At 41.7% G+C, this 19,706-nt stretch overlaps 1 protein-coding gene across 2 annotated transcripts in view; it reads right to left on the reverse strand.

Annotated features, from left to right (window-relative positions):
- luzp2 (leucine zipper protein 2) overlaps window positions 1–19,706 on the reverse strand; it is a 317,514-nt gene that overhangs the window by 196,320 nt on the left and 101,488 nt on the right. The gene's annotated exons all lie outside the window — the stretch shown is intronic.

Here is a 19,706-nt window from a genome sequence, read left to right on the forward strand (position 1 = left end):
CGGGCCAGATCAGGCCCGCTAAGGGATTGGATCCGGCCCGCGAGACAACACTCAGAGAAGCGCAAGAGAAAAACAAGCGGCAGGTTGAAATATGTCCACTTGATGTTGCCAAAGCCTGGTGCCTCGAACAAAGACACTGTACTTGTACGTTTCTCTCTCTCTCTCTCTCTCTCTCTCTCTCTCTCTCTCTCTCTCTTTCTCTTTCTCTTTCTCTTTCTCTTTCTCTTTCTCTTTCTCTTTTCCATCCCTTTTTTCTCTCTCTCTCTCTCTCTCTCTTTCTCTTTTCCACCCCTTCTCTCTCTCTCTCTCTCTCTCTCTCTCTCTCTCTCTCTCTCTCTCTCTCTCTGTTCCACCCCTCTTCTCTCTCTCTCTCTCTGTCTCTCTCTCTCTTTCTCTTTTCCACCCCTTCTCTCTCTCTCTCTCTCTCTCTCTCTCTCTCTCTCTCTCACTCTCTCTCTCTCTATCTTTCTCTCTTCCACCCCTCTTCTCTCTCTCTCTCTGTCTCTCTCTCTCTTTCTTCCACCCCTTTTCTCCCTCTCTGTCTCTTTCACTCTCTGTGTCTCTCTTTTTCTCTTCCTTTGTTGCTCTTTGTCTTTCTCTCTCTCTCTCTCTCTCTCTCTCACTCTCTCTCTCTCTCTCTCTCTTTTTCTCTTCCACCCCTTTTCTCCCACTCTATCTCTTTCCCTCTCTGTGTCTCTCTTTTTCTCTTCCTTTGTTGCTCTTTGTCTCTCTCTGTGTCTTTTAACCTCTTTTTCTCTAACTACCTTTTTTCCTTTTCTCTTTCTCTCTTCATACCCTTCGCGCTTTATTTTCTCTTTTCTCTCCTTCTGTCTTTCTATTTCTCTTTAGATTTCTTTCTTCCCTTTCTTTTCCCCCTCTCTCACGACTTTTTATCTTTTGTTTCTCACGCTCTCTCCCTCTCTCTCTTTCTTTGTCCCCTCTCTCTCCGTTTCCCTCCCTCTTTCTCTTATTTCTTTATCTCTCTTTTTCTTTCTCTTTAATCTACTTGTCCGGCCCCCGACAGAATGTTTGTTCTATGGTGTGGCCCCCGAGTTAAAATGAGTTTGACACCACTGATTTAATGTATAGCAACCGGACAATCAAAAGGGCAATGCAAGAATCGTATTCATTAATTGAATAGTGTCGAAGCATAACTGTCAACCTTTACGTTTTTGCCGTACAAATTATGTTTATTATGCATTTTAAGACGTGTACGACGTACGAGAAATACGGTACGGAAAAACGCAAATTTGTCAATGATGGGTACCCTCCGGGATACACCGACTATCACCAAACGGCAAATCAATCAAGTCAAACGAGTTCGCCGCGGTAGCCTCTATCTCGGAATCGTTTTTTTTTTCCGTTGCAAACGAAGCTAGCGGTTTGATGCGACATGATTTCATGTGGTAGTTATGTAGTGAAAGGAAGTCCGTCTCTTTTTAGAGAACCGGCTTTTTCGGCTCAACTCATTAAAGAGAGCCGGCTCTCAAACGGCTCACTCGCTTTGATGCATTATATTACGAATAATTATGTTGTATAAAGAAGTTAAGAAAAAAAGGAAGTATAAAAAGGGGAAAATGAAAAAAGACAGGTTTGTGGTTATCCCTTTAACCTTTAATCGACTGTGCGCATGTGTCTGCCGCCTCGGATTTCATGTGGTAGTTATGTATTGAAAGGAAGTCCGTCTCTTTTTAGAGAACCGGCTTTTTCGGCTCAACTCATTAAAGAGAGCCGGCTCTCAAACGGCTCACTCGCTTTGATGCATTATATTACGAATGATTATGTTGTAAAAAGAAGTTAAGAAAAAAATGAAGTATAAAAGGAGAAAATGAAAAAAGACAGGTTTGTGGTGATCCCTTTAATCATTATATTACAAACAATAATTTAATGCAGAAAATGAATGAATAATTTGAATAGCAAAATGTGTTATTCTACTTAATTATATTTGCATGTATTTTTTTCCTTCTACAGTGAACGTCCAAGCTACCGTAAATTCCGGACTATAAGCCGCTACTTTTTTCCCCAAACTTTCAACCCTGCGGCTTATTCAGTGATGCGGCCAATTTATGTAATTTTTCTAACGGCCGCCAGCGGCGCTCGAGTACAAAAGGTAAGATTTAGACTGCAACTTCTTAGCTTGTGCACAAATTGAATTAGCGTAGACATATCGCCATCATGCAGATTACAAAAACAAAGGCACATGACGCAACTTTCAAGCTAAACGCAATCGAGCAGTCCGATATAGAAGGAAGCAGAGATACCGCACGTAAGTCTGTGATTTTGAATAAGGGAGCGTGGGACGCCTATATGACAAAGTCTCTTTCACATACTGAAGGAAGACGACTTTGATGACGTCAGTTATAAGGAGGAAGATGAGGACGGTTTACCGTGCTTACTACAAGTAATGTTAAATTTATTTAACAGAGCTATCTACTGTGTTGCGAGCGTGTTGCTAGTAGCGTTTTGGTACCCTCCACAGGCACGGTTTAGGATGAAAGTGTTAATATTATTATTGAGGGTTTGAAAACTTTCCTTGTAAATATGTGTAACCATGTATAATATGTATTTGCAACTGTATATTTTTGTAATGTATTTATTTTAGAAACTTATTCTGATATGTTTTGTACGAGCCAATGAGAAAGAAGGGGCGGGGCAAACGCGGGCTGACGGGAAGTGGAGTAAAGGTGAGACGTGTTTGTGGACGCGGCCGACAATAGTGGATATATATTTTTCCCACCCTTACCTTTGGGAATATACACTTTTTTCCTTTGATTACCTTCAACGGGCACCTGGACTCTGCAGGTCTGCATTAAATCTTAAATACCAGTAAAATTTTCAGTTCATTTTGCCTGCTGTGATTTTTGGACTATATCGGATAATGAAATTGTGAATATGCTTGATTGCTATTAAGATTTTTGAGAAGGGTTGTTCAAACCTCACATTGTGTTTGCTGTTAAAAACGTCATATTGAAATATAATATTGTGAATGTGCTTAATTGCTGTTGAGATTGTCATGATTGTTTTCTGTTATTAGTGTCAATAAATTTGTTCAAACCAAAAAAAAACCCACAAAATTTGTGTTTGTATTGCATTTTTTCAATGTGGGCGCATGTGGATAATATACAGATGCGGCTTGTGTATGTACAAAATCGGTTTTCCTCCCGAAATGTGGTGGGTGCGGCTTATAATCAGGTGCGCTCTATAGTCCGGAATTTACGATACTTTATTTTTGAACCTTTTTTATAACAAACCTCATTCATGTCGAGCAACTCAGTATCTCACAACAAAATGTTAATTAACAATATATATGATATAACGAAACACATGTACAATATAACATGTTAAACTACATAAATTAACACGTTTGAAAAAAATAATATGGTGTAAGATTATTTTGTATTTGTAAGGGAAAATACAACTTTTTGTTAGGGCAAGGAGCTGTGGAGGTTGACAGGTATGTCAAAATCATGGTATTTTGACTACATTTCGTCCATTGATTCCTTTCATTGTTTTTCACCTGGTTCCAGATGTCGAGTCAAGTCAAGTCAAGTCATATTTATTTGTATAGCCCTTAATCACAAAGAGCCTTAAAGGGCTGGAAATGTCAGGACCAGAACCGAAACAGGACCCACTTGTTTACCACAAGTTTTATTGAAAGAGAGAGGAAGGGCTGCGTCCACGATCCGGTGTTTGCTGGGCACGGGAAGCAAGTTGCTCTCGTAGTCGGATTGTGATCCGAACACGGAAGTGGATCTTCCGTAGCGAGCGATGGCGGTGTGAGGGGCGGAAAACTGGTCGGGAGCCGGGACTGAGAGAGCAAGACATGGTCGGGGTCAGAAACGAGTCGTAAGCCAGGATGGAAGAGCAGACGTGGTCAGGATCAAAACAGGTCGTAGCCGGAGACAAACCGGAGCAAAAACGGGACAGGCGGGAGTCAGGGGTTGAAAAAAAAAGCTTGCCTGGAAAAACAGAGGTTCACACACGAACTGACAACAGGGGATTGGCAGGACTGAGTTCAAATAGTGACAGGGAGCCAATCAGAACCCGTGGCGGGTGGCGCTAAATGAGCGGGCACAGTTGAGTCACATCAGTCATTATGACAGCACAGACCACAGATTATTGCAAACCACAGACTATTATGACACCATCCCCTGATCTAAAACCAACATGAGGGCAAATAATACACAGATATTGTCAACATAAAATATAGTTTATTCATATGCTATGGAATAGTAGTGTGTGAGATTATTTCATGTTTTTCCTTGCCCTCGTGTAGGTTTTAGACCAGGAAATGGTGTAATATTAGTCTGAAGTCTGTACAGCTCTTTGAGACTTCTTGTGATTGAGAGCTATACTAATTAACTTGACTTGACATTTAACCAATCACATTTCAGCCATTATTTGTTGCCAGACATTTACCTGGAGGCCTTCATAATGAGATTTGCAGGCCTTGATGATAACATCAGTGTTAATTAAAGCAGTTGGTTTAGCCAATCAGATTTCGAGTTGGCGAGTAAGGTGACGTGCGGACTCGCAACACGCAAAGCCTGTCTTCTGTAACCAAATCTCAGCTAAACAAGACTGTATAAAAATTCCCATCTTATTATGTGTCTGCAGAAGTTACATTTACCCAAAGAAAAATTTAAAAAATATATCATTGACAGCTTTTTTAAAGAGTTGACAGGAACATTTTGAGGCTGTCCATCATTTGACAGGTTGAAAATTGAATCATGAACTCTCACGGTTGCCATGACGGCCAATTGGCCTCGCCCATGTGGCGGCAGCTGGGGCTCCTTTACAGATTGGCTTTTCGTCGATTTAAGCTCAGTGGCCTCATTTTTCCTTTGGCAGTCCGTCAACGAACCTCTGTCCCGCAAGACGTGGGTTTTGACTCAGTCCTGTTTCCTGTCGGCGTTTCCTGTCCGGTATTGTTCCTTTTTATTTTCGTCCTATTTAATATCGGTTTCTAGTTTCGTTCCCGTCTATTTTTGTCGCATTTATTATTCTCTCCAGTGTTCACTCCGGTCTAGTTTGTCCTGTTTATTTTCGATATCCTGTTTCATTATCTATCTTGTCTGTCCCGGCCTGTCCAGTATCGACCCCATCCGTCCGATAGCAACTCGGGCAATTGGTATCAATCTCGTCCGCCTCTGGCTTCCTATCATTTTACGCCAGATCGCTGCCTAACATGCATGACTCACCATTTCCTGTAAAATTAAAGGCTCGTGTGAGTAACGTCACGCGTTTGGGTCCTGATCCTGATCTGGTTCATGACATAAACCACAACAGCAGTATGTCTTTAAGAGACGCAGCCATCAGAGAGAGAGGCACAGAGACAAAGAAAAACAATGACGGGTGGATAATGAAAAACATAAAAAGTCAACGAGAAAGAAGCTCGACCCGAACATAATGATTGACATTATTGACCCGACCAAATTCTCTAAACAACTAGAGGTTATTTTATTCTAAATTGAAAACATATTTTAAAAGAGAAACGGAGAACGTGAACATCATTTGCAAATATTTTTGGACCTACGCGGTCAGATGATTTTTTCAGATGTCATTGGCAGGCAGATAAAAATTGTGTTTTTCAGTGTCGAAGCAGACCGTGTGTATGAATGAATGAATAGTCTGCATTTATATAGCGATTTTCAAGTCAATGAAGACCTCCCGAAGCGCTTTACAATGTGCTTCACACTTACCCCTTTTACATACTATCTAACCCAGGGGTGTCAAACTCATTTTAACTCGGGGGCCACACGATAGAACAAACATTCTGTCGGGGGCCGGACTAGTAGATTGAAGAGAAAGAAAGAGAGATAAAGAAATAAGAGAAAGAGGGAGGGAAAAGGAGAGAGGGCGGGACAAAGAAAGAAAAAGAGAGAGAGGGAGAGAGCGTGAGAAACAAAAGATAAAAAGTCATGAGAGATGGGGAAAAGAAAGGGAGGGGAAGAAAGAAATCCAAAGAGAAATAATAAAACAGAGGGAGAGAAAACAGAAAATAAAGCGCGAAGGGTATGAAGAGAGAAAGAGAAAAGAGAAACAAGGAAGTTAGAGCAAAAGAGGTTAAAAGACACTGAGAGAGAAAGAGACAAAGAGCAAAAAAGGAAGAGAAAAAGAGAGACACAGAGAGTAGAAGAGACAGAGACAGAGTGGGAGAAAAAGGATGAAAAAAAAAGAGAGAGAGAAAGAAATAAATACAAGTACAGTGTTGATGTGAGAGGCATCTGGCTTTGGCAACATCAAGTTGACATATTTCAACCTGCAGCTTGTTTTTCTCTTGCGCTTCTCTGAGTGTTGTCTCGCGGGCCGGATTCAATCCCTTAGCGGGCCTGATCTGGCCCGCGGGCCGCCTGTTTGACACCTGTGATCTAACCGATAGCAGTGTCAGCCATTAAAGGCAACTATCTGGTATCGGGGGCATAAGGGATTCAGTGCCTTGCCCAAGAACACTTCGACATTTAACATGGAGGACCCGGGAACCGAACCTGCGACCTCTTGATTCCAAGATTGAAGGTGTATTATTATGTGTATAATTAGAAAGGGGTGGTTGTAGGTAGAAATAAAAAATCCCTACAATGTGCTTCACACTTTTCCCTTTTACACATTAACTAACCGATAGCAGCGTCAGCCATGCAAAGCAACTAACTTCCATCTGGGGCATTAGGGATTCAGTGTCTTGCCCAAGGACACTTTGACATGGAACACGGAGGAGCCGGGAATCGAACCTGCGACCTCAAGATGAGCGCTCTACTTCCTGAGGTAATGCCGCCCTAATTGATACATAATCCTCACATGAATACACATTAATAGTGTCCTGCTTTGGTGTGGCATGCACCCGTCCTATTGGGCACGGGCCCGTACGGGGTGATGTCACAATGGCGTACAAATTAATGCCGGGAATCGAACCTGCAACCTCTTGATCCCAAGATTGAGAGTGTATTATTAGATGGGGGTGGTTGTAGGTAGAAATAAAAACAAAATCCCTACATATTGGTGTAGCGTGCACCGGTCCTCTTGGGCGTGGGCCCGTATAGGGTGATGGGGCGGCAGTGGCTCAGGAGGCAGAGCGCTCGTCTTGGGATCAAGAGATCGCAGTTCGAATCCCGGCTCCTCCGTGTTACATGTCGAAGTGTCCTTGGGTAAGACACTGAACCCCTTACATGGCTGCACGGCTGCTATTGGGAAATGTGAAGCACACTGTAAAGCGCTTTGGGAAGTCTTGACTTGAAAAGCGCTATATAAATGCAGATCATTTCATTTCATGTCGCAATGTTGTACAAATTAATGCCGACTGCCGTTAATCATAAGGAAAGAAGAAATGCAAAGGCAATGTGAAGCCAACAGAGAGCACTGTCGGTGTCAAAATCCCCACATATTGGCGCAGTGCCAAAGGAACTTGGACCCGAGACACAGAACCGCTTGTCATTGAATTAAGTAATTTGCATACCAAACAAATGAAGACTCTCATTTATCTTATCGATTATTTAAGTTCATTCCGATAGGTCAGACGCAGTGCATTTCCATTCATTGATGTGAATGCAGATGTAAATCCGAAACCCTCTGACTATTGCTGACAAGCAGTGTTCCCTCTAAGCTGCGCGCGTGCGCAATTGCGCACTGCTCGCACTTTCTCAGCGCACAAGAAAATCTAGCCAGCGCACAAAAATGAGGGCTCAAAATTGCTAATTAAGAAGCGACTTAAGTCAAAGTTACAGTGCATGAAGGTAAAAATACACGGGTTCCCCTGACGCTGTGTCCTAAATGCGGTATTTTGAAGTTGAGTCGAAGTAGAACGAAGTTGAGTAAAGTTAGTAGAGTTTGTCGAGAACCGGCTTCTTCGGCTCGGCTCACTAAAAGGAACCGGCTCTTTTGGGTCCTAAACGGCTCTTCAGGTTGTTTTTGCTTCTTTAATCCCACCATGACCAAATAGTATGTAAAATTATGCACAAAATGACTCAAAAGAAGGGGGGAATAGAACAAAAAAGAAAAAAATACCAAAATGAAAAAGTTGTGAAAATCTGAGGAAAAAAAAACAAAAGGAAGAGAAAAAAGAAGCATACATTTTGAAAAAAGCCAGAAAAAAAGAAAAGAAAGAAATGTAGGAAAAAAGTAAATAGAGAACAAAAAGAAAAAAGTAACAGCTCGGAAAAAATAAACACAATGAGATTTTTTTTAAAGGAATTAAAAAAAAAAGTAGAAAAAAAACACGGAAAAAAGAAAAAAAAGTTTGTGTTGCATTCAAATAATTGCAACCGAGTAAATAAGCCCACAAAAAATGTTAATATTATGCGACAAAATATATTAGGAAATAAAAAGAAATGAATATCTTGTGAAAGAATGGTTAAAACAAATGACGTTTTGTAGGCTGTACAACCTTTACAATAGTACATGTGTCAATTCATTCAAAGGAGAAAAATAATTTTGCATTGCCGGAAACTCAGCAAAATGTAACTTGATGTCAAGTTTTGGACATGTTTGATAATGAATTATCTTGCCACACTTGGGATTATGGTTGCTCACTGTTGTTTCAAGCGTTGCTCACCGACTTTGTGTGAACGCTCAGACCCGTAAGGAAAATTACTGGGAACATTAGTCCCAACTGAATTTTTCCAAATGTTAATCGTCTTGGCCAGGAGTGGGAAATGGGAATAACGTACAAGTTACTGGCTCAGCCGATATCTGAAGTGGAAGTCTTTGCTTCAGCTTTTAGCAGGTTGGGCTTCTCCTTTGGGGGAGGTGACTTGAGATGCACACATTGTAGCACAAATTGCACATGACATATTCAAATCGCACGCCTGTATTATGCAAATTGGATGCAGAGACAAGGAAAGGAGTTACTTGTCAGCAATGTTCACACAAAGTCGGTGAGCAACGCTTGAAACAACAGTGAGCAACAGCAATCCCAAGTGTGGCAAGATAATTAATTATCAAGTTACATTTTGCTGAGTTTCCGGCAATGCAAAATTATTTTTCTCTTTTGAATGAATTGACTCATGTACGATTGCAAAGGTAGTACGGCCTACAAACGTCGTTTGTTCTTACAATTCTTTCACAAGATATCCATTTCTTTTTATTTCCTGATATCTTTTGTGGCATAATATTAACATTTTCGGGGGCTTATTGAGTCGGTTGTAAGATACAGAACTGTACTTAATCATATTTTTTAGTGGAAGTACAATGTTGGCAACAAGATTCACTTGATATCATTGGAAATTATTTGAATGCAACACAAACTTTTTCTTTGTTTTTCCGTGTTTTTTTCTACTTTTTTTGTTATTTTCTTTTGTTCTCTATTTACTTTTTTCCAACATTTCTTTCTTTTCTTTTTTTCTGTTTTTTTTTCTAGATTTTTCCTTCTTTTTTCCTCTTCCTTTTGTTTTTTTTTCTCAGCTTTTTACTACTTTTTCATTTTGGTATTTTTTTTTCTTTTTTGTTCTACTCCCCCCTTCCTTTAAGTCATTTTGTGCATAATTTTACATAATATTTGTTCATGTTGGGATTAAAGAAGCAAAAACAACCTGAAGAGCCGTTTAGGAACCGAAAGAGCCGGTTCCTTTCAGTGAGCCGAGCCGAAGAAGCCGGTTCTCTACTAACTTTACTCAACTTCGTTCTACTTCGACTCAACTTCAAAATACCGCATTTAGGACACAGCGTCAGGGGAACCCGTGTATTTTTACCTTCATTCACTGTAACTTTGACTTGAGTTGCTTCTTAATTAATAGTTTGAGCCCTCATTTTTGTGCGCTGGCTAGATTTTCTTGTGCGCTGAGAATGTGCGCGCGTGCAGCTTAGAGGGAACACTGGTTGGGACGCTGAAGTGCGCTGGATTCTAAGCTTGTGATGAAGTTAGACAGATAATGGCGAAAGCTCACGACTGCAGCAGCAAGAAGACCTCGTTTGTCACTTTAGAGTGGGCACGCTCGTCTCGATACGACTTTTGCTGGAAGCTCTTCATCCTGTTTCCATTACTTTACAAATGCAGTGGGGAAAGGGCTGGTTTGGAGAATAAACTTTGTTCCTTTCTCTCCGATTGCACGTCACTTTCCATGTGCGTCAAAGCCCGCAGGTCAGATTCTTGTTTTTTAAGGTCCCGGGTTTATTCATGACCTTTGAGAATAAAGATAATCTTGTATTATCGACAGGGTTGGGAGGGGTTACTTTAACTTGATTACTTTCAATTACTTTTGGATTACTCCAATTCCAAATATGCTAATAAAAGACAAAAGAAACTAAATGTGAATAAAATTATGACTCACAACACGTGGTAAGCTTTCTCTCCTGGCTTTGATCTCTTTGATGAAGAAAACTAACATAAAATGCGACAGAAACAGAATGAAAATAAATCCTAACAGCTTGCCAACATCATTTTTGCCGTTCCATATATTCCGTTACTCCCCAAGCCTCCCCAAATTTAGTCATTTTATTAATATTTAGTTTATTTTGTCTTTTTATTAGCATATTTGGTATTGGAGTAATCCAAAAGTAATTGAAAGTAATCAAGTTAAAGTAACCCTACCCAACCCTGGTTATCGAGTGTCTTCATACAGGGTGTTACAAAAGTCTTCAGCTCATCCATATATTTTGGCACATAGACCAATCCTTTCACAAATCCCCACAAAATAAAAAGCATGGTGTGAGATCTGGAATACTACTTGGCACGGGTATGAAATTATCCAATTATTTTCTGATGTGTTCTGATGTGTGTGTGATGTGTTCAGAAACGGTCTAACCCTGAGGTTCCAGTGTCGTGGCGCTTCATCCTGTTAGAAAATGAAGACTCTTTCTCACTTAATGTATCCATTAAGCAGTTTTCCAGCGTGTTGGGGTATGTCTCACCATCGCCTGTTGCTCTTTTAGAGGAGAATGGTCCGGAGACAGCTTTCTTCAACATAGCACAAAACAATGCCACCATTGTGGAATCATGCTGATCCTCAAGAAAGTAATGTGGGCTCTCAGTATATCAAATGCAAGTGTGGCTTCTTTCTGAATTTTCTGAGAAATGCACGTTGAACAACAGTCCATCATTCATTTTTTTTCATTTCAAGCACACAAAATGCCTTGTATGGTTAAGTGGACACCATTAATGGATCTGAAAAGAAATACATACATAGACCAATAACTTTGTCAAGAACCGGAACTTGAAGAGAACCCAAATGCGTGACGTTTCTCACACAAGTTTTATTTTACAAGAAATGGTGCAGGCTTGCATGTTAACCCAAACACCAGTGATTCGGCGATCACTGCGCGGAAGACGTAAGGCAGCATTCTGGCGTGGAATGACAGGAAGCCAGAGGCCGACGAGATCGATACCAATTACACGAGCAGATACCGGACAAATGGGGTCGAAACTGGACGGGATGGGACAGACAGGACTAATATCAGACACTGGAGACTGGAGTCTGATAACAAGCAGGACGAGATAGACAGGAATGAAACCAGACACTGGAGATCGATATCAAACAGGACAAAATAGACGGGAATGATACCAGACACTGGAGATCGATATCAAACAGGACAAAATAGACGGGAACGATACCAGACACTGGAGATCGATATTAAACAGTACAAAATAGACAGGAACGATACTGAACAGGAAACACAAACAGGAAACCGGAGTCAAAACACACGTTTTGACGTCCGTTGACGGACTGACAAAAGGTGAGTGAGACCACTGCGCTTAAAGAGGAGGGAAGCCAATCAGTCAACAAGCCGCAGCTGGCGCCAAACGGGCGAGGCCAATTGGCAACTGTGACAAACCTTACATAAAACCTATTGTCATATGCTATAAAATGGCACGACTTTTGTTTTAGTATCATTTATAGTTAAGGACACATGGGGATTTCATATTCGCCCAAGACTTTTGGAACACCCAGTATCAATGTTGTTTCCCTGCTACCTTTTTTTGATGAAATATCACTGTCATGATTACCGATGTCAATCACCTGTGCCCGCCCGCTCCTTTGGCACCAACTGCCTCGGACTCTGATTGGCTCCCTGTCCCTATTTAAACCCACTCCTATCTGTCCCCTTTTGTCAATCCGTCTTTGAACCTCAGTTAACACTAGGCAAACCTTTTTCGACCCTGACTCCCACCTGTTTTTTGCTCCCATCTGTCCCCCGGCTTTGACCCGTTTTTGATCCTGACTACGTCTACTCTCCCGTCCCGGCTTTCGACCTCTTTTTGTACCCGACCACGTCAACTCTCCTTTCGTGGCTTACGACTCGCTTCCGACCCCAACCACGTTTTGCTCTCCTGTCTCGGCCACTGACCCGTTTTTCCGTTCCCGACACGGCCATCCCTCACCAAGGAAGGTCCACTTCCGTGTTCGGAGCGACCTGCTTTCCTCGTCCAGCAATCACCGGATCGTGGGCGCAACCCTTTCTCTTTCTACCAATAAAACATGTGAGAAACACATCGCAAGTGGGTCCTGTCTCTGTTCTGGTATTGACAATCGCGAGGGGCTGGTAGGGTGGGCTTGTCTGCAAATGAATCCTGGTAAGTGCATGAACTCATTAAAAAAAAGTCTGCATATTGTAGACAAACACAACAAATTTCGCCTGTTGAGAGGACAAAACGATCAGCCTGTTTTCAAGCAGATTTGTTGTCGTTTCTCTCATCAATTATTTGAGTAATTACGTAGAGAAATGTGTTGTTTCCAGCAGCTTCTCGCCATCAGCTATCAACAAAGCCGACATCAGCCAGATTTTTACTCTGAACTGTTGTTCATGTGTTTATTGTGAAAGAAACCGTCGTGAAAAAGCAAAATGGATCTACTTGTTTATAAAGGTTTAAAAAAGACATTGTCAAGGATGCACTGGAACAAGAGTGGGCAAACTACTGATATCAGGCATTAAATATCTTACATTTTTGGAGAAATTCATTGTTTTGAAGTCCAAAAGTCTGTCTGTCTGTCTGTCTGTCTGTCTGTCCGCCCGTCCGTCCGTCCGTCCGTCCGTCCGTCCGTCCGTCCGTCCGCCCGTCTGTCTGTCTGTCTGTCCGTTCGTCTGTCTGTCTGTCTGTCTGTCTGCATCTGACTTTTGCAGAAATGATATTGCCCTGCTTGAAAACAGGCTGATCGTTTTGTCCTCTCAACAGGCAAAATTTGCTGTGTTCATCAATGATATGCACGCTTTTTCCTTTTAAATGAGTTCATGAGAATATTAGGATTCATTTGCAAACAGATAGATAGATAATGAAGGATTTTATACATTTGACTATAAAGGATTTTACACGATTGACTCATAATGCAATGAACATTTTCACTGAGTAGGCTTAAGTTGAAATGAAATGAAATGATCTGCATTTATGTAGCGCTTTTCAAGTCAATGACTTCCCAAAGCGCTTTACAATGTGTTCCACATTTCCCAATAGCGGCCTTGTTTTGCAGCCATGTAAGACGCTAACCTGCTTATTGGGGGTATCAGGGGTTCAGTGTCTTACCCAAGGACACTTTGACATGTAACACGGACGAGCCGGGATTCGAACTGGGATCCCTTGATCCCAAGACGAGCGCTCTACCTCCTGAGCTACTGCAACCCCAAAGTTCAATGACAGGTCAGGCTGTTCCAAACGCAGAATATTTTGTCTAGTTCTGTTGATAACAGGACTCTGACTGAGGACGGCAGGCGTTGTTTTGAGAACAAGGCGCTGTGTTGTGAGAACGGTGGGCGCAAAACAATTTCCTGGCACGCCCATTGGAGGAGCCGAGACACCATCTAGCCAGGAGACGTGGGCCAAGAAGAGAAAGCTAAAGGACTTCAGAAGAAGGCTTCACACAGACTCCAACGTCACTAATCCGGCCGTTTTCGATGGAATACACTTAGTAATTTATTTAGGGAAAATAAACCTGCCGCCGTGTGGAAATGTTGGCTTCCTGTTCATCTTTTCCCTCAAGAAACGAGCGCGCATAAATTGTTGGGTACACGTTGGTTGTGTTTGGTTAATGGAGTCAGATAACTAATTTGAACAATTTGGTAAACAGTACATTTTGATATTTAATTCCAACAATAGATAGATAGACAGACAGACAGACAGACAGACAGACAGACAGACAGACAGACAGGTAGGTAGGTAGATAGATAGATAGATAGATAGATAGATAGATAGATAGATAGATAGATAGATAGATAGATAGATAGATAGATAGATAGATAGATAGATAGATAGATAGATAGATAGATAGATAGATAGATAGATAGATAGATAGATAGATAGATAGATAGATAGATAGATAGATAGATAGATAGATAGATAGGTAGGTAGGTAGGTAGGTAGGTAGGTAGGTAGGTAGGTAGGTAGGTAGGTAGGTAGGTAGGTAGGTAGGCAGGTAGGTAGGCAGGTAGGTAGGCAGGTAGGTAGGTAGGTAGCTAGCTAGCTAGGTAGGTAGGTAGGTAGGTAGGTAGGTAGGTAGGTAGGTAGGTAGGTAGGTAGGTAGGTAGGTAGGTAGGTAGGTAGGTAGGTAGGTAGTTAGCTAGCTAGCTAGCTAGCTAGGTAGGTAGGTAGGTGGGTAGATAGGTAGGCAGGTAGGTAGCTAGCTAGCTAGCTAGGTAGGTAGGTAGGTAGGTAGGTAGGTAGGTAGGTAGGTAGGTAGGTAGGTAGGTAGTTAGCTAGCTAGCTAGCTAGCTAGGTAGGTAGGTAGGTAGGTGGGTAGATAGGTAGGCAGGTAGGTAGCTAGCTAGCTAGCTAGCTAGCTAGGTAGGTAGGTAGGTAGGTAGGTAGAACACACAACTCAAAGAAACTTTGCTCAGGTTTGGAAATGAAGCAATCTAAATCACGAACCAACTTCAGACACTACATCCTTTAGTGCACTTCCATTTTTTTTGGAACGGTGTGTATACATTTTATTTTAACTAGACTTTTTCCAACCACAGCTGTTCCTACGCCTGAATAATAATGTGAGTTTCGTGATAAAAGGCAAAAAATAAATCATGCGTGAGTCACCATGCTGACTCTTGATGTCACAACAACAGAAAAATGACTAATATTGCGAGTCTCATTTCTTTCCCCCTTTTGCAGTGATTGTTGAGATGGAACCATTGTCAGAACATCACAGATGACTGATAGGAACAATTTAAAAGGGATGATTTTGAAGGGACCATAAGAAGTTGTTTCATCCATCGCCAGTTGTGGATTGGAAAGCCCAGATGATTCTAAGAGGTCTGACAGGCAGAATGGTGAAAATCAACAGAGAGACAGTCAATAGATTGGTGACTCATAGGCCAACAGCTTGAAGCTGCTCATTGCAGACCAGAACGGAGGAGGGATGGCTTTGATAGGTTAAGACAGGTATGTCAGACGTACGGTCTGTGGGAAGATTTAATCATCATCTCATCAGCTGCACCGCTTATCCTCAGTAGGGTCGCGGGGGTGCTGGAGCCCATCCCAGCAATCATCGGGCAGTAGGCAGGGGACACCCTGAACGGGTTGCCAGCCAATCGCAGGAAACACAGGGACAGACAAATCGCTCGCTCATTCACACCTAGGGACAATTTGGACGGGCCAATCCACCTGAAATGCATGTCTTTGGAATGTAGGAGGAAACTGGAGATTTAATCGGACACGCTATAAATGTCTGAGTTTGTCATAAAAGAAGCGAGTGCTGGCTTATTTTGACCAAAAGTTACCATTTGTTCCTTTTCGCCACTAGAGGGCAGTGAAGGTGTAAATGAAATGACGACCAGGAAGGATTATATCTGTAATTATGACTAGTTTCACCTGTGCCCGCTCGTTTGGCGCCAGCCACTGCTGGTTTTCTGCTTGGTTCCCCGTCCTACTTAAGCTTGGTCCTTCCACTCCCCTGTTCTCAGTCCGTCAGCGAACCTCTGTTTCTACAAGGCAAGCGTTTTGAGTCTGACTCCCGTCGGTCCCGCTTTTTGCACCCGTATTCCAAGTCAAGTCGAGTCACATTTATTTATACAGCCCTTAATTACAAAAATGTCTCAAAGGACTGCACAGGATTACAATGACACAATTACCTGATCTTAAACCAACATGTGGGCAAGGAACAACTCAAAACCTCAGCGTGAGGAAAAAGAGAAACCTTGAGAAAGGACCTCACAAGTGGTAATCCCCCTTCCAGGATGACCAGGGTGAATCACAATTGGCATTACTATACACAAGCATAGTAAACACTAGGTAACATGTTGAAAATTTGTCCGGAAAGTCTATGACGGCCACGGCGCAGTTTCCCATCTCTTCCAGCTGGTCCATGCAGGCGTTCACATGCTTCAGGTCAAACGCTGGTCCGCTGACTCATCTCCAAATCATCCTTCTCCTTCGTATCACCACCAGGCAGGCAGTCGGAAAAAGACAGGACACCCGTCCGTTCCTGATTTCCCCGTTGGTCTCCGGCTATGACCTGTTTTCGACCCCGACCACGTTTTGCTCTCCTGTCCCGGCTATCGACCTGTCTTTTTCCCTCTCCGACACCACGATTTCCCGCTCCGGAAGATCCACTTTCGCATTCAAAACACGATCCGATTCCGCGAGCACCGGATCGCGGGCGGTACCTTTTCTCTTTCTCTCAATAAACTTGTGGTTAACGTTACGCATCTGGGTCCTAATTCCGTTCTGACAATATCTACATTACTTATCTTTGTGAACAGGTCTTCTGTTTGATGATGAATAATAAAACAAAACAGCGCTCAAATTCAACAAACAAACACTTAAATGGGATCATTAAGTGTGCTGCTACTCAGAATTTGACACAAGATATTAATGCACTGGTAAAGGCAAAAAAAGTCAAGTTTTAGGATCAAATAGCAGCAAGCAGACTGCAGGAGTGCAATGAGACAAAGGGAGAGAAGGTGTGGTGGTACTGCATTTGTTAGTGCAGATAATTAAAAACACGATTTAGATAGATAGATAGATAGATAGATACTTTATTCATCCCCGAAGGGAAATTCACATTTCCAGCAGCATCCCTGAGCTGAGAACAATACAATAATAAAGCAAAAAGAATACAACATACAAATACGTTGCAAATGCCCACTGTAGCGTGTTATATAGAATAACTAAATAGTGCTACACAGAATACATATTGCAATAAGATTCGGTAATATGCAATGTAGGTGGTGTGGTTTACTGTGGGCTTTTACTCTGCCGGGTAGAGTTAAAGAGCCTCATGGCATGAGAAGGAAAAGATCTCTTCAGTCTGTCCGTAGTACCCGCTCTATTCGCAGGTTGTTGTAGGGAAGCTGCTTTGTAGCTCTTCTCAGCGTGGTATTCATTCAGCACCTCTAGTACTTCACATGCTGACCACTTATCGATGGTTTTAGATCTGTAACAGATTTATCTGGTTTTATGTGAAATACAATATTGTGCACTATTTTCTCAGCTATAGTAGGCCCGGCCTGGAAGTTGTATCTGATGTTATTGCCTGTTCAACTCTTTTTTTGTATTTCTTTTGTATTTAATTCAAGGCTCAACTGGCTTGACTTGACTTGAGTTTTTATTTTAGTGTGGTGAGTTGGTTCAGTTGCATATTTTTTTCATAGCTCCCACTTGAAGGGAACTGTTTAAATCTAGGCTTAAAACAAACTTCTATTCTATAGCTTATGAATGATCCATATTTCATGTTGACAACATCTGTGTAGTATTTGTTATTGCAACATCCATTTTGGCCTGGTCATCCTGGAAGGGGGATGAGCTCATATGTGCGGTCCCTTCTCATGGTTTCTTCATTTTCTTCATGTTGAGGTTTTGAGTTTTTCCTTGCCCTCATGTAGGTTTTAGATCAGGGGATGGTGTAAAAATAGTCTGTGGTTTGCAATAATCCGTGGTCTGTGCAGCCCTTTGAGACGCCTTGTGATTAAGGGTGTCACAAATAAACATGGACTTGATTTGAGATTTTATTTTAGTGTGGTGTGTTGGTTCAGATGTAAAGCTGCATTAATTCAACTGTAAAATAAACACATTCAATTCCAAACATGAAAATAATGTTTTCCATTGTTTGTGAATACATGTGCTGTGCTTGGAAACTATTTTTTTAATCCACAATTAGAATTAAAGGGTAGGTTACAGATTTGGGTTAAATGATCAAGCATAGTGCAGAAATACAAAGCTGAATATTTCGTGTTGACAGTTTTTTTTCACAGATCCGGCCCACCTGAGGACATAAGTCTGAATCTGGCCCCAAACTGAGTTTGGCATGCCTGGGTTAAGAAGTACAAAGCAGAGAGTTGAATGTAGTCTAGAGATGCAACTAACGATTGGTTTAATAACCAATCGAATCGGACGATAATTTCTTATTTTGATTAATTGAATAATCAGATATTGTTTTAACTAATTTTAACTGTCATCCTCTTTATTTAAATATTGAAGTGTGGGGCACATAGATAACTAGTGCACAAAACCACCCAATATTCTATAGTAAAAAACAATAAAATATCCAAGTGTTTGTCAAATAACTTAACAATCTTAGCACTCTTTTATCACCTAGATTATTGCAAAACCACAGACTATTATGACACCATCCCCTCATCTAAAACCTACCTGAGGGCAAATAATACACAGAGATTGTCAACGTAACATATAAGGTATTCATATGCTATAGAATGGAAGTGTGGTTTAAGTTTATTTTTAAACATTTCCACTAAGGTTGTAGATCAAATCAGGGCAGAGCATTCCACAGCACCGGAGCCCGAATTTAGAACGCTATCGAGCTTGCGGATCTCTTCTTGGCTCTTGGGATCTCAGACCATCGTGTTAGAACAGTGATTTTCATCCACTGTGCTGCAACACACTAGTGTGCCATGAGAGATCATCAGGTGTGCCGTGAGAAATTATCCAATGTCTTTTTTTTTTTTATTTAAAATTTTATAAAACATTTATGAATCATGGGGCAGCACGGCGGCGCAGTGGTTAGCGCTTGTGCGGCACAGTTCATGTCATGGGAACCTCCTGCGTGGGTTCAAATCCAGCTCCAGACTTCCTGTGCGGAGTTTGTATGTTCTCCCCGTGCTTGCGTGGGTTTCCTCCGGGCACTCCGGTTTCCTCCCACATTCCAAAAACATGCATTTCAGGTGAATTGGCCGGTCCAAATTGTCCCTAGGTGTGAATGAGCGAGTGAGTTGTCTGTCCCCGTGTGCCCTGCGATTGGCTGGCAACCGGTTCAGGGTGTCCCCTGCCCACTGCCCGGAGATGGCTGCTCCAGCCCCCCCGTGACCCTAATGAGGATAAGCGGTACGGCTAATGAGATGAGATGAGATTTATGAATCATTTTCTGCAAATATTATATCATTGTCAAGTGTCTTTACTGTAAAAACTGGTGGTATTATAAATTATCTTGTGATTAAACATACTTTTCAGTGTTATTTACAAGACGTTTGGTAAAATTTTCCAAAGTAAAAAACGTGAACTGACTTAAAAAAGGTTGAAAAACACTGTTCTAGAAAACTAAGGACAACATAGTTGCAAATTGAGACATTAAAACTGTGGTTCTCTTTCCTGCTCCACCTACCCTCTTTTCAACCTTTGCGCTATCAGCTTAGTTACCCCCGCATTTTGAAAAAGAAGCTCAGTGAAGACGGAGCAAAACAACATTTATGATTAATCCTGAAATTGCACTCTGAGCTCCTTCCTCGCTGTGGAGTTGGGGTTAAATCAAAGTGAGTTCACCTTCCAAACCCGCATCTAGGATAGACGATTATATGCGTTCTGAAAATTTGAAGCCACGAAACATGCATAGAAATGGAACCTTTGT

Source organism: Urocampus carinirostris, chromosome 4 (genome assembly GCF_059441175.1).
Source record: "Urocampus carinirostris isolate Australia breed hairy pipefish chromosome 4, RoL_Ucar_1.0, whole genome shotgun sequence".
NCBI lineage: Eukaryota > Metazoa > Chordata > Actinopteri > Syngnathiformes > Syngnathidae > Urocampus > Urocampus carinirostris.